A 14,458-nucleotide genomic window follows, 5' to 3' on the forward strand; every position below is an offset into this window, starting at 1 on the left:
GGCTTTAAGACACAAAGGCTGCATTTGATGGGTACCTTCTTCTGTTACTTGGCTGTTCCCCAGCCAAGATCAGTCACTCATGCTCAGGAAGCCAAATAAATGAACCAACTCATCTAGTGATACACCCAACTATAATGCAGACACTCTCTAGTCAAGATGGACAAATCTGTCTGATGTCCTAGGACAGCCTAATCTCCGGTGTGAGTTCTAGTCCAGACAGGGAGTCACAGTAATATTATCCTTACAAAGAAGAGAAAAAATAATGCAAAAGGGAAAATGTCAAAATTATTAAAAAATTTAAGTCATATTTATTCAATTTGAATAATTTGGAACAATAAAGAAAATATACCATCAATAATGTATCCCTGGGGTCCTAACAGGATTACATAGAAGGTAAATATATGCAAAACTAAATAATCTAATGAAGACAAAAAATGAATTTTCTCCATCTCTAAAACATTCCACATTCTCAGTTCCTGTTTATCATGTAAGGTGTAAGGTAAGAAGTAAATGGTTCTTCCATAGAGACATTCTCATTTGGAAGACTCAAGTCTTTTCCCACAGTAAGATTCACAGGGAAATTAGAATTGAATTGGTGTACTCTTACACTAGTTGTGGCCAAAAATAGACCCACAGTTCCAAGAAGCTGACTTCTAGTCTAAAAACTGTCATCATCTAAAAACCTGTAATCACTATACACACACACATATAACAGAATTTTCTATGTTGTTTTTAATAAATATCATTGCTATGAAATTATAAACCTTCTCTGTGTAGTCCCTTTGGAGGCAGAACTTCAAGATGATGTGCCCCACAGGAAAATAATGGGGACATGAAGAGGCACGGAACTTAATTAATAATTATTTATATACATATCCATAGCACATGAACCATGTTGTGAAATAATGGCATGGACCATGTGGTGATAATTGCTGCTATCAATGTTCCTGCATTTCAACATTGTAGACCCACCTCCCATCCCCAGCACCTACAGAGGAAGGCAGATCTTTACAAGCTACAGGTGAGACTTGCAGAATGAGTTCCAGGACAACCAAAGCCACACAGAGAAACCCTGTATTGAAAAATATGATGAGATCCAAATTTAGCTGCTTGGCGTCATTGCACATGCTTAACACCAGTACTCAGGAGGCAGAGGCAGTCAGATTTCCTGAGTTTGAGGCCAGCCAGTTCCACAGAATGTGTTCCTGGGATACACAGATAAATCCTGTCTTGAAAAGACATGTACACACACACACACACACACACACACACACCCCAAAACCAAACTGATAAAGAATAAGATCCACCTTTAGTATGGATGGGACCTTCCAGTGTTACCCTGCATATACAAAGGCTATTGAAAGAGGAATCTCTTTCTCTCTCTTTGGCTGCTTACTCTATCTCTGGCTACCAAGTTCTTTCCTGCACTAGCATTAGAGCCTGCGTATTTGGAATTTTGCTGTACAATGAAGACCATTTGAGAAATCCAGCCTGATGAAGTAAACTCATGTGAGACTCGTATAATTTTCATTGGTAGGCATCAGTTGCTTGACTTCCTTTACCACAGCTTCTGAGACTTTCGAATGAATAAGCTTCTGCGACATGGAGATATACTTTCTTCCAGTCCCATTCTTGTAGAGAACCTTGAATCATGCAGTTGGTTTTTGTTGTGTTTCATTTTGTAACCTGCTCACTGAGGAAGAAGGGGGGGCTAACAATAGTGCTCATAAACACAACCTTCCAAGCTCCATTACTCTCTAAATATCCAACTTTCCATGATGACTACTCTTTTTTTATTATGCATTTGGGAAAGGTTCACTCTGAATTTCAGGAATAAAAATCCTACTGCAATGGAGCCATCATCCAGCCTTGTGAGGGGGAGAAAGACCTATTATCTTATTTGTGATCTGGTTCCTACTTTTCTTATCTGATTATCTGTAGTTCCTGTGACAACCAAGATCAAGGACCTTCAGATCACATGACGTCAGTGAAAAAACACATAACAATCATTTCCTTTTGTATCCTTAAATCTCTCTTTAGTAGTTAATATTCTGGGGTCTCTTCCTGATTTCTGCAGAGAATCACTCCATTCACATATAAGTATAGTGGGCAGTACAAGCTAGGAGGAGTAAGAAGGGGAAATGCCTGTGGAGAGCAGGAAGATAGCAGAGTTAGCTATTTGAGCCTGGGGCGAGTGCTATAGAAATGCAGATCTCTGCTGATCTAGCAAAGGTATTTGTCTGGGGTGGAAGGCAGGGTCAGGAAGCATTGTGTTGTGTCTTTAAGCACACTGTAACCCTATGGGAGGCGCTCCTGTCACTCAGGCCTTACTAGCCAATCAAGCCCTTCGGTGACCTGCCCGGCAGAATTGGAGCAGCTCCCTTCCTGCCTCAGTCTTCTGGCTTGGCTTTGAAGAGAAACTGGAGCTAGTGGTTTGGTGTGCTGTTCTCTGAGCAAAGGCGAGCTAGAAACCATGACATGGTGAGTGCGGGGCTGCTGACCCCAGGTGCGGAGTGGCAGATGGAGAACTGTTGGAGCCACTGTGGTGGGTAATCCCTGCATTTGGGTGGGAAGTGGCAGCCAGCCAGAATCACTGTCCTGTTAGGTCCCGTGCAGTCCTTGAAATGCCCCGGACCCAAAGGCAGGCCTCTGAATAATTACTTTACTCTGTGTGCTGAGTCCACTCTGGGCATTTGCCACAAGGAGCAGTGTGTAGAAACATTTTTTTTTTGGTTTTTCGAGACAGGGTTTCTCTGTGGCTTTGGAGGCTGTCCTGGAACTCGCTTGGTAGTCCAGGCTGGTCTCGAACTTACAGAGATCCGCCTGCCTCTGCCTGCCGAGTGCTGGGATGTGTAGAAACATCTTTGTGTTCAATTTTAACATACTTTGGTGCACTTGTGGAAGCAGGTTGCCAAATTTGAAGAGGCCTACTTTTCTTCAGTACATTCTAGAGATTTAGCACACTGCATTCAACATTTTGTGTAACATCATTATTAATTTTGTGGAGGTTGTAAAAGACTTCTCATGTGTTGACTAGCGCTCCAACACTAAGCTATGATGTACAAGAGTAAATTGGTCATACAAAGAATTTACACATGCTTCGGAGATAGTAAGTCTCTAAAATTAGAATTTATCTGAGGGAAGATGGCCTCTAAAATATACAAAGTTAAGCATATGCTAAACAGTCTTATTTTTTTCTTTTGGTTTTTTTTGAGAGAGGGTTTCTCCGTATTGTTTTAGAGGCAGTCCTGGAACTCGCTCTGTAGACCAGGCTGGCCTTGTACTCACAGTGATTTGCCTGCCTCTGTCTCCTGAGTGCTGGGATTAAAGGCGTGCACCACCAAAACCCAACACTAGCCAGTCTTGTTAGAAATTAAGATGCTAGGGTAAATATTTGTTTACCAGGATTGTCCAGTCATTTTGTTCCAAATCATTCCAAAGAGCCAGCCCTGATTTGCAACCGTCCCCTAAGCACATGCTCATATCAAGGAACAGTCCTGTAACAAGCTGATCAAGGTGGCATTACTGGGTCAGACTCAACCTTAATCCCTTTTGTGTTATAAAGTTCCTTGTTTGTTTGTTTGTTTGTTTTTTCAAAAGAAAACCATTGTCCTGTCATGAGCAATAGGAGAGCAGGTGAGATATATTTGAAAAGCAAAACACTGGTTTGTTAAGGACATTCCTGTAATTCAAGGTTTCATTTAGGCCCTCAGCCTGGGAAGAAGAACATTCTTAGGATAGTTAATAACAGCCTGGGGCCTAGGCCTTGAGAGCTTTCCCTGAGGGGCTGATGTATTGACAATGAAACTGTGAGCCTTGTCTAAAACCAGCAATTAGCTTGGGAGAGCTGATAATGGTCTGGAAGAAAGACTTTGTGGGGGGGTTGCTTCAGATCCAGAGAATGAAACTCTTCACACTTAATGGATCTATGGTTTTGGGTTCCTGGGTCACTGTGGGTTTAGTCAGTAATGATGTTGAGACACCCTGTGTTCCCCTTATGCAGCAATGCTTGTTTAGCCTCCTTCCGTAGTTTGTCCCATTGAATGATAGTTTCTACTGACCTCATAGAAGTCACCCATCTTCTTCCGCTTTCCCCTGTAAGTAGTATACAGGATGCTATTCTTCTTAAGAAGCTTACTTGGCATCAGACATATGTTGTGCAAGCCTCTAGTGATCCACACACACTAAGTCACTAGTCAGCCATGGAGGCAGGAAATCAAGTACTCAATGTCATCCCTGACCAGGCAGTGGTGGGGCACAGCTTCAATCCCAGCACTTAGGAGACAGAGGAATATACGGTGGGAGGAGACACGAGAGCATGCCATGAGAGGATTGTGGTGAGGTTTACTAGAGACAGCAGTCAGTCTGAGGATCAGTGTGGGGACAGGATCAGCTCTTTGGAATGAGCATTGCTGGAGGTAGGGACTCTAGTGGCTGCAGCTCTGCTTCTGTGATCCTTCAGCTTTAACTCCCTGACAGCCGACTCCAAGTCTTTATTATTAATGTCTATTGGAAATTGTGCTACGAATGTTCTGTCTAGGGAAGGCCCTTTTCTTCTTTTTTGGTTTTTTGAGACAGGGTTTCTCTGTGGCTTTGGAGGCTGTCCTGGAACTAGCTCTTGTAGACCAGGCTGGCCTCGAACTCACAGAGATCCACCTGCCTCTGCTTCCCAAGTGCTGGGATTAAAGGCATGCACCACCAACGGCCGGCTGGGAAGGTCCTTTTTTTCAAATTCAAAATAGCTAAGTTTTAAAAAAAAATTTAAAATGCATTATTTTCATCAAAAAAGCAATTATTGATATTTTTTCCCCTGTGGCTTTAGAGGCTGTCTTCGAACTAGCTCTTGTAGAGCAGTGTGGTCTCGAACTCAAAGAGATCTGTCTGCTTCTGTCTCATGAGTGCTGGGATTAAAGTCGTGCTTCACAACCACCCAGCTTCACTCATTGGTATCTTTTTTTTTCTCTTTGAGTTTTTTTATTTTTAATTTAAATTTAAATTAGAAACAAGGTTGCCTCACATGTCAATTCCAGGTCCATCTCCCTTTCCCTCCCCTCCTCCCATACCCTCCCACCAACCCCTCTAATATCCCCTCATTTCCCTGGGGAGGGTGAGGCCCTCCATGCGGTGTCCATTGTCTGTCATTTTATCCAGGGCACGGCCTAAACCCTCCCCCCAAGGGTCCAGGGTGAGAGTGCATCTCTCATCGTTTGATGGGAACCCCAAGTCCATTTGTATACCCAGGATAAATACTGATCTACTACCCAAGGCGTAATAGGTTACCTAGGCCTTCTCACTGACACCCACATTCATGGGGTCTTGATCAGTCCCATGATGGATTCCCAGGCATCAGTCTAGGATTCAAGAGCTAACCCTTGTCAGGTCAGCTGTTTCTGGGTGTTAAACCAGTCCAGTCTTAACCCCTTTGGTCATCAATCCTCCCTCTCTGTCACTGGATTCCTTAAGTTCAGCTCAATGTTTAACTGTGGGAGTCTGCCTCTGCTTTCATAGCCATTGAATGAAGTTTCTGTTTCCCAGACTCTCTAGCCATGGGATTGTAGGCTGGAATTCCCCAGATCTTTGTCTAAAAACCATATATGAGGGAGTACATATCATGTTTCTCTTTTTGTGACTGGGTTACCTCACTCAGGATGATTTTTTTTTCTAGTGCCATCCATATGCCTGCAAATTTCAGGATTCCATTGATTTTTCAGCTGAATAGTATTCCATTGTGTAAATGTACCACATTTTCTGTATCCACTCTTCGGTTGAGGTGCATCTAGGTTGCTCCCAAATTTTTGCTATTACAAATAATGCTGGTATGAACATAGTGGAACAGATGTCCTTGTTGTATGAATGTGAATCTTTGGATATATGCCTAAGAGTGGAGTTGCTACGTCTTGTGATAGGCTTAGTCGCATTTTTCTGAGGAATCTTCATACTGATTATCAAAGTGGCTGTATGTGTTGGCACTCCCACCAGCAGTGGAGGAGTGTTCCCCTTTCACCACAACCTCTCTAACATAAATTGTCATTGGTGTTTTTGATTTTAGCTATTCTGACAGGAGTAAGATGGTATCTCATACTTGGTTTGATTTGCATTTCCTTGACGGCTAAGGATTTTGAGCACTTTCCAAAGTGCCTCTCAGCCATTTTAAACTCCTGTATTGAGAGTTCTCAATTTATTAATGTATCCCACTTTTTAGTTGGATCATTTGGTGTTTTGGAGACTTGCTTCTTGAGTTCTTTGTAAATTTTGGAGATCAGCCCTCTGTCAGATGTGGGGTTGGTGATGATTTTTTTCCCATTCTGTGGGCTGCCTTTTTATCTTGCTGACTGTGTCCTTAGCCTTACAGGAGCTTCTCAGTTTCAGGAGGTCCTGTGTCTTAATTGTTGACCTCACTGTCTGTGCTACTGGTGTTATGTTCAGGAAGCAGTCTCCTGTACCAATTCTTTCAAGGGTACCACCCATTTTATCTTCTAAGAGGTTCAGTGTGGCTAGATTTATGTTGAGTCTTTGATACATTTGGATTTAAGTTTTGTACATGACAATAGACATAGATGTATCTGCATTCTTCTACATGCCAGCATCCAGTTGTGCCAACACCATTTGGTAAAGATGCTTTGTTTTTTCCATTGTACATTTTTAGCTTCTTTGTCAAAGATCAGATGTTCATACATGTGTGGGTTAATATCAGGTTGTTCAATTTGATTCCATTGGTGTACCTGTCTATTTTTGTGCCAATACCAAACTATTTTCAGGCCTACTGCTCTATAATAGAGCTTGAGGTCAGGGATGGTGATACCTCCAGACATTGCCTTGTTGAACAGGGTTGTTTTGGCTATCCTGGGTCTTTTGTTTTTCCATACAAAATTGATTATTGTTCTTTCAAGGTCTGTGAAGAATTGTGCTGGTATTTTAATGGGGATTGCATTGAATGTGTAGATTGCTTTTGGCAGGATTGCCATTTTACTACATTAATCCTACCTATCCAAGAACATGGGAGATCTTTCCATTTTCTGAGGGCTTCTTGAATTTCTTTAAAGACTCAAAATTCTGGCTATACAAGGTATCTTATGTTGTGTGTGGCAATTGTAAAGGGTGGAGTTTCTCTGATTTCTTTCTCAGGCCTTTTATCATCTGTATATAGTAGGGCTACTGATTTTCCTGAGTTGATCTTGTATCCTGCCACTTTGCTGAAGGTGTTAATCAGCTGTAAGGGTTCCCTGGTAGAGTTCTTTGTGTCACTAATGTAAACTCATATCATCTGTAAATAGTGAAAGTATGACCTCCTCTTTTCCAATTTGTATCCCCTTGATCTCCTTTTGTTGTTGTATGGCTCTAGCCGGAACTTCAAGAACAATATTGAAGAGGTATGGAGAAAGTGGACAGCCTTATCTTGTTCCTGATTTTAGTGGAATCCCATTGAGTTTCTGTCCATTTAGTTAGATGTTGGCTGTTGGTTTGCTCTAGATAGATTTTATTATGTTTAAATATGTTATCCCAGATCTCTCCAAGTCCTTTATCATGAAAGGGTGTTGGATTTTGTCGAGATGATCATGTGATCTTTGTTTTTCAGCTTGTTTATATGGTGGATTACATTGATGGATTGTCATATGTTGAACCACTCCTGCTTCCCTGGGATGAAACCTACTTGATCATGGTGAATGATTGTTTTGATGTATTCCTGGATCTGATTTGCCAGCATTTTATTGAGTGTTTTTGCATCAATGTTCATGAGGGATATTGATCTGAAATTCTCTTTCTTAGTTGTGTCATCAATCCCGACACCCTCCGCACATTTTTGGACACAGGCTGCAGAGCAGGCATGACTGTTCTAGAGCTTTCAGCTGTGCTGTTAATTCTCTAGTATAACTATTCTCCAGTTTCTTCATGTAGGAATTTAGTTCTACAAACTTCGCCCGTAACACTGCTTTCACAGTGTCCATAGGTTTGGGTATGTTGTGTCTTCATTCTAGGAAGTCTTACATCTCTTTTTTTATTTCTTCTTTGACCGAGGAATGGTGCAATTGGCCATTATTCAATTTCCATGAGATTGCAGGGTTTCTGCAATTTGTGTTGTTGTCGAATTCTAATTTTAACTCATGGTGGTCTGATAAGATGCATGGAGTTATTCGATGTTTTTTGTACCTGCTGAGGTTTGATATGTTGCCAAGTATGTGGTTGTTTTTTGAGAAGGTTCCATGTGGTGATGAGAAGAATGTATATTCTTTTTTATGTGGATGGAATGTTCTATAGATATCTGTTAATTCCAATTGTGTCATAATTTCTATTAGACCCTTTCCTTCTTTGTTAAGTTTCTATCTGGTATTCCTGTCTAGTGGTGAGAGTGGGGTGTTGGATTTTCCCACTATAAGTATGTGGGGCTTTATATGTAATTTGAGTTTTAGTAACATTTCTTTTACAAACGTGGATGCCTTTATATTTGGGGCAGATTTGTTCAGAATTAAAACTTCATTTTTGTGTATTTCTCCTGTGATGAGTATGTAATGACTTCCTTTATCTCTTTTGATTGATTTTATTTTAAAATCTAATTTGTTAGAAACTGGGATTGCTACCCCCTCTTATTTCTTTTTTTTTTTTTTTTTTTTTTTTGGTTTTTTTGAGACAGGGTTTCTCTGTATTGTTTTGGAGGCTGTCCTGGAACTCACTCTGTAGACTAGGCTGGCCTCGAACTCACAGAGATCCACCTGCCTCTGCCTCCCAAGTGCTGGGATTAAAGGCGTGCGCCACCAACGCCCGGCCCCTCTTATTTCTTGGTTCCACTTGATTGGAAAATCTTTTCCCAACCATTAACTCTGACGAAATATCTGTCTTTGAGGCTGAGGTGTATTTCTTGTATGCAGCAGAAGGATGGGTTTTTCAGTGGCTTTGGAGGCTGTCCTAGAGCCAACTCTTATAGAACAGGCTGGTCTCAAACTCATAGAGATCTGCCTGCTTCTGCCTCCCAAGTGCTGGGATTAAAGGCATGCACCACCACTGCCTTCCTTCACTTATTCGTATGTTTTTAAGGTTTTCATTAATTGTATTACTGACTTTATCTCTATTTGTTTCTTGTCTCCAATGATTCTAGGATTTTTGTAGTTTCATTCCTTTTCTCTTAAGTGATGTTGATTATTGATTTCGGTGTAGAGCAATGTCTCCTGTAGCTCAGGCTTGCTTCATTCTGTGTCATTGAGAATTGCTTTGAACACCCAATCCTGCTTTTCTTCCCCAGTGCTAGGAAGATAATCCTGCACCTCCTTCCAGTCTAGGTTTGACTGTCAGTGAGAAGGAAAAGTAGACCACTTAATGAGAGAACTCCAAGCTTTCTGATTTTCAGTGGGGTCTTATAAATGAAGAGGGACCTGTGCAAGAATCCTATTCATTGACCAGCTTTGAAACTTGTGGAGTTACAGTGCAGAAAGGGAGAGGCAGGATGGAGTTTGAGCATTTCACCTTAAACAGTAATTGAGATCAGCAGTGTAGAATTAGGTAGTTAATCTAGATGATCCACAATTGTCCGGATTTGACATTTCTTGGGGTCCACAGATGAGGGTAATCAAGAATCTGGATAAAGGGCAGACCTTACATGACAGAAAATTGTTATATTTGCAGTAGTTTAACCATAATAGATCTGGGTAAAATGTTATTGCTTGCCTAACAGGACTGTTATTTTTCTGGTTTGAGATGTACAGTCTGAAAGAAAATGTATGAGAAATCCTTGATGTACACTAATAAAAATCCCTACTCTCTGGAGCACATGCCCTCTACCTTCCTATCCTAAAGCCACATCTCAGAGGGGGTAAGGACCTATTTTGGGAGTCAACAAAGTCTAGCATACAAAGTTGAGGAAGCACAGATCCACCCCATCCTGTATCAAGACTGAGCAAGGCACCCACCATAGGGAGTGGCCTCTAAAAAGCCAGGTCAAGCACCTAGGGTGTGTCCTGCTTTCACTAAGAGGGATCCCCAACGGATCAAGTCACATAAGGGTCACCCACATTCAGAGGGTCTAGTTTGGTGCCATTAAGTTTCCCCAGGTGTCAGTCCTTAATCTGTAAACTTCCTCTAGTTACAGTAGTCAGAGTTGTGGCTTTTTTGAAGTGGGCTTTTCCTTGTTACAGGAAGTATGTCACTGCGAGATCAGGCACTGAGGTTTCTTATACTCAGGGTGCTGCCCAGTGTATTAGTCAAATTCCTATTGCCCCTGAGTCATGAGGCAAGGATTCTAACATTCAGCATCACATCCAGCTGTATGGTACCATGTCCCCTGCCATGATGATGGTTGATTGAACTTCTGGAACTAGCTCTTTTAGACCAGGCTGGCCTCGAACTCACAGAGATCCACCTGACTCTGCCTCATGAATACTGGGATTAAAGGCATGTGCCACAAATGCCCGGCTGAACTTCTGAAACTTTAAGGGAGACACTTAAGTGAAATATTTTCTGTGTAAGGGTTGCCATGATTTGATTCAGGTGGTTGTGGTTGAGGCCCTTATTCCCAGCAATTACAACATAGAAGCAGGTAGATCTCTGTCTGTTTGAGGCTAGCCTGGTTCACAGAGACCCACAACACCCAAGTCTGTAATGCAGAGAAACCATGACTCAAAAACAAATACAAAAGCAACAACAACAAAAAGAGTTGCCGTGGTTCATCGTGTCTCCTCATAGCAAGAAAAACCTAACAAAGATTGATGTTGGTTTCAGGGAATGAGGTATTGCTGTGATAGGCTGGCCCCATCATACAATTTCTCTAATGTGTTCTCAGTAGTGTTGATCTGCTTTCTTACCTCTGCATTTATGTCTGCTCATTGGGTTTCTTTCTCAAGGCTACATCCTTAAAGGGAAAAGAAATGGTACATGGGAACCTCCTATTCAGTTTCCTTCTAATGTTTTACACATTTGTGGGTTATTTTAGGATGCACTGAACTATGATGATGTGCACATCAGCTTCACTCAGGAAGAGTGGGCTTTGATGAATCCTTTAGAGAAAAGGCTCTACAAGGATGTGATGCTGAAAACCTACAGGAACCTCACAGCCATAGGTAAGACAGAATTTTCCTTCATGACTTGAAATAAGGGGAAGTCAATTTCTTTGTTTTTGATACTCTTTTGTAATCTTGATTGAGAAAGGGGAAACTTAGGTGAATAAGGCATAGATCTAATGTTCATTGATGATATTAAAATTGATTCAGTTTCCATTTATATATCATGTATTATCTGGTATTATATTTTAGGTTACAATTGGGAAGATCATAATATTGAAGAACATTGTGACAATTATCCAAGAAACATAAGGTAATTTCATGTGAAAGTTTACTCAATTTCCCTCTGAAGAATTGTTTTTTTTTTTTTTTTTTTTGCTTTTTCGAGATAGGGTTTCTCTGTATTGTTTTGGAGGTTGTCCTGGAACTTGCTCTGTAGACCAGGCTGTCCTTGAACTCAGAGATCTGCCTGCATTTGCCTCCCCAGTGCTGGGATCAAAGGCATGCACCACCAACGCCAAGCACCTCTGAAGATATTTTCACATGTCCTGGATATTTAAATGTAAAGCAACAGTGTAAATAAGCACAGCCTATAGTATATTAATGACTCTTAATTTCCTGCCAAAACATATACCTCGGTAGTGTCAGGTAGCCTTTCTGAGATAAAAGGCATTTTTGTAAAAAAGAATAGAAGGAAACAGTGCTTTAACAGTTACAACTGTTTGTATTCTACTCCATTGAGATCTATGTTGTAGAAATGCCAATTCATTTAGTTTCATAAAACTCAGATATATTAAGCAGTATACTTGTTGAATAGGTGATATGTATATTTCCAAGAACCTTTAAGAAAAAGAACATTCTATAGTGAAAGTGTCATTACTCATATGTTTGTGACTTCCGTAAGTATATTGAAAGGGTCAGATTATGAGAATCACGAAGGTTGTTACATCAGTATAATGCATGTGGTATGGCTTTCACATGTGCCAATTGTCTTTGCAGGAATGAAAGAAGCCATAAAGGAGAGAAACCCTGTGAATATACTCAATGTGTTAACATCTTTGTTTGTTACAGGCATCTTCTAAGGCATGAAAAAAATCATACTGCTGAGAAACCATATAAAAGTCTTGAATATGGTGAAGTCTATTTATGTCACACTTGTCTCCAACTCCATAAAAGAATACCTACTGGAGGGCAAGCCCATGAATGTAATCAATGTGGTAAAGTCTTTGCAAGACATGCTCAGCTACAAAAACATGAAAGAATACATACCAGAGAGAAAGCCTATGAATGTAATTATTGTGGTAAAGCTTTTGTTAGTCAGGGTCAGCTCAAAGTACATAAAAGAAAACACACTGGAGAGAAGCCTTATGTGTGTAATCAGTGTGGTAATGCATTTGCTTATATCGGTAATCTACAAACACATAAAAGAACACATACTGGAGTAAAACCCTATGAATGTAATCAATGTGGCAAAGCTTTTGGATATCATAGTCACCTTAAAAGACATAAAAGAACACATACTGGAGAGAAACCCTATGAGTGTAATCAGTGTGGTAAATTCTTTGCACATGTAGGTTATCTCCGAAGTCATAAAAGAACACATACTGGAGAGAAACCCTATCAATGTAATCAATGTAGTAAAGCTTTTGCTAGTCATTTTCAACTTAAAATACATAAAAGAACACACACTGGAGAGAAGCCCTATGTATGTAATCAGTGTGGTAAAGCATTTGCAAGTATCAGTAATCTACAAACACATAAAAGAACACATAATGGACAGAAACCCTATGAATGTAATAAGTGTGGTAAAGCTTTTGCATATCATAGTCACCTGAAAAGACATAAAAGGACACATACTTGAGAGAAACCCTATGAGTGTAGTCAATGTGGTAAAGCTTTTTCTTATATCAGTGGTCTTCAACATCATAAAACAACACATACTGCAGAGAAACCCTATGAATGTAATCAATGTAGTAAAGCCTTTTCATGTGTCAGCACTCTGCAAACACATCAAAGAACACATAGTGGAGAGAAACCCTATTAATATAATTAAAGTTGTAAAGCCTTTTCACAGGTCAGTGGTCTCCAATATCATAAAAGAACACATATTGGAGAGAGACCCTTTGAATGTAATAAATGTGGTAAAGCCTTTTCACAACAGTGTTATCTCAAAAATCATAAAAGAACACATACTACAGTGAAACCCTACATATGTAATGAATGTGCTAAAGCCTTTGCTCATCACAGTAATCTCTTAAGACACAAGAGAACACATACTTGAGAGAGACCCTGTGAATATAACCAAAATGGTCAATCCTTTGTATGTAACATCAGTCTTTAAATCATGAAAAAAATCATACTTCAGAGAAACCCTATAAATGTATGCAGTATGATAAAATTGTTCACTTTGCATGTCATAATAATCTTTTAAGGCCTGAGAAAATTCATACAGAAATAAATCTTATATTAAATGATTTGGTACAATCTTCCGTCAAACAGATACAAAAGATCTGGAGAAAGAAATGTCTGACAAGTGTCAACACACTGTTCAATCATTATGTTGTCTCTATTGTGTTCGTAGCTGCAAAATCATATGGACAAAACTCCTACAAATTCACTGATAAGTTTACCTTTTCTAATTTCACACTTTAATTACATAAAAATGTCATTCAGATAGCTTGATTTTTCTAGGTCCAATCTTATGGGCTTGCTTTCTGTTACATGAACCAATCATGATGGAGCAAAACTTTAAATGCTTCAACACCTGGGATACAGGAATGACTGCTTACAAAAGAAAATATTTACATCTGAAAATCTGTATGGTTGGATGTATGATTGAATTTTAATTATGTGATGTTGGTGTGTGGGTTTATTACTATTCATGCTTGAGTGTTCCTGTAGCAAGAACTATAGAAAGTCCTCAAAAACCTGGTCTAGGTCCTTACAATGAACTTGTCATAAATTTGCTCATCCATATCTCTGACCCTGTGCAAATTTTACATCCATTTTGTATCATCTTGATATCATGTAACAAGGAAGATGTCATGGAAGAGAAAACTCAATTCATGTAAACAATTTGTTTAAGACTTCACAGTTGTATTTAGTTTCAATAAAAAAATCTTTATATGAATGTGGTATGTTAGTGAGTTTATGAGCTCCAAGTTAAATAAAAAGTGGGTGTTTTATTGGGGAACAACTTATTTACACAAATAATGTGGGGACACCAGACCTTGAGCAGAAGCCTACTTCCACTTTGGCCTGGGAGCAGGCAGCTGTGTAATGTTTACTGAAAACAATTCAGTGCTAAAGCTCTTGATAGGGCTCAGATAAGGGCTTGCTCACTGAAATACCATGCCTTTCACACCTCCTAAGGTTAGATGCCTCTTCCTGTCCCCCCTGCGGTGTCTCCCTGATTCTGGGGCTAGAGATTAAACCACCAGCCAGGAGGGTGAGAAGTCTGGAAAGAATTGTAT

General features: G+C 40.1%; 1 pseudogene; it reads left to right on the forward strand.

The window, feature by feature from the left end:
* The first annotated feature begins 10,907 nt into the window (after positions 1–10,907).
* Positions 10,908–14,115, forward strand: LOC121135340 (annotated as a pseudogene).
* The last annotated feature ends 343 nt before the right edge of the window (positions 14,116–14,458 follow it).

This window comes from Mesocricetus auratus, unplaced genomic scaffold (genome assembly GCF_017639785.1).
Source record: "Mesocricetus auratus isolate SY011 unplaced genomic scaffold, BCM_Maur_2.0 Super-Scaffold_100037, whole genome shotgun sequence".
NCBI classification, from domain to species: Eukaryota; Metazoa; Chordata; class Mammalia; order Rodentia; family Cricetidae; genus Mesocricetus; species Mesocricetus auratus.